The following is a 1,380-nucleotide window of genomic DNA, read 5'->3' as shown; positions in this document are numbered from 1 at the left end:
TTTTTTCCCCAAATGGACACTACAGTAATGAAACTTCCACAAGTTTTCTCCTGGAAATACTTCTGTGACATTTCAATGAGTGAATATTTCTAAAACAGTATAAAAAACATTTGTAAAAAATATTTATAAAGTAGACATCACACAAACTAGAGTCCTATCCATCAAAAGATCCCATTAAAAGAGCTAATAGGGAAACAAAGGAAATAAAACATTTATAGTACATATATCTGAAAAATCCTTTCCAGAATATGTAGACAATTTTGAAAAGCAATAGAAAAAGAGCAACACTATAATAAAAGGCAAAAGATTTGTACGGGAGTTTTATAAAAACAGACTATCCAGATGGCCCACACAGATCGAGACCGTGGTTATTTCTGGAGAAGTGAGACACAGGAGAGGTGACTTTTAGAGCTTTTGGAATATTTTAGAGTACAATTAATGTGGGTTGTTTGGATTTACCAAGTCATGGGTTATGCACTTAAGATTGTTATCTACCCGTGTGTCTATTATACTTGATGAAGTACTTTAAAAATAAAAGCTACATTGAAATGCAATTTCTCATTTTTGGACGTAACAGAGTTATATAGATGTAATAAGAGTGTTCTCTTGGAGAAACTCTGAAACAAAAACTCCCATATATTTTTAGTGAGAATGCAAAACATAACACCATTGGAAAATAATGTGACAATAACTATCGAAAACACACATGCAGTTTATATACATTTCACTTTTATAAAAATGCCTCATAGTTCCACTGTTAAAATTATTAAAAGATACATGCACAAAGCTATGCCTTATAGCTCTCCATATAATGAAAAACCAGGGACAACCTAAATGCCCATCATAGGAAGATTATGCATTCAATCAATCATTGAAGGAACAACATTGTATGAAAGGGAAAAAAATATGTATATATGACCATGAAGAGTGACTTCTAGGATATGTTGTAAATTGTGTCTTGTTTCTTTTTTGTAGGCACCAGGACCAACAATCACTAGCTGCCCAGGTACCAAAAAATTATGCTCCCGCAATCTCTTGATGTTGATTCCGCACCTAGAGTACTCAAGCAGCCCTATGCATGCCTCTCATGACAGAAGCCCTTTTTTGTGTTTTGTTATATTTTTAATAAAGCATTGTGAAAAATATAATAATGCCATAACTTGAGTAAGGGAGAATATACACTTATGTTATAAGTGTATATGTTATGTTAATATGTTAAGTGAATATGTTATGTTAATATGTTATAAGAAAAGAAAATTACAGGTAAAATTTCCTCCTGAACAGACAGCATGATTATCTATATAGAAAATCTTAAAAAATCTACCAAAAAAGGTTATTAGAACTAATTGTTAAGTTGAGCAATCTGACAAGGTGCAAAAA

General features: G+C 31.8%; 1 non-coding gene across 1 annotated transcript; it reads right to left on the bottom strand.

The window, feature by feature from the left end:
- Positions 1-971: 971 nt before the first annotated feature.
- On the bottom strand, positions 972-1,105 carry LOC112313217 (U11 spliceosomal RNA). The gene has a single exon (XR_002975679.1). It is a non-coding gene; the product is annotated as a U11 spliceosomal RNA (small nuclear RNA).
- Between the last annotated feature and the right edge of the window lie 275 nt (positions 1,106-1,380).

This window comes from Desmodus rotundus, chromosome 2 (genome assembly GCF_022682495.2).
Source record: "Desmodus rotundus isolate HL8 chromosome 2, HLdesRot8A.1, whole genome shotgun sequence".
Lineage (NCBI taxonomy): Eukaryota > Metazoa > Chordata > Mammalia > Chiroptera > Phyllostomidae > Desmodus > Desmodus rotundus.
The sequence above is the reverse complement of the archived record's forward strand: the minus strand, read 5'-3'. Positions and strand labels throughout refer to the sequence as shown.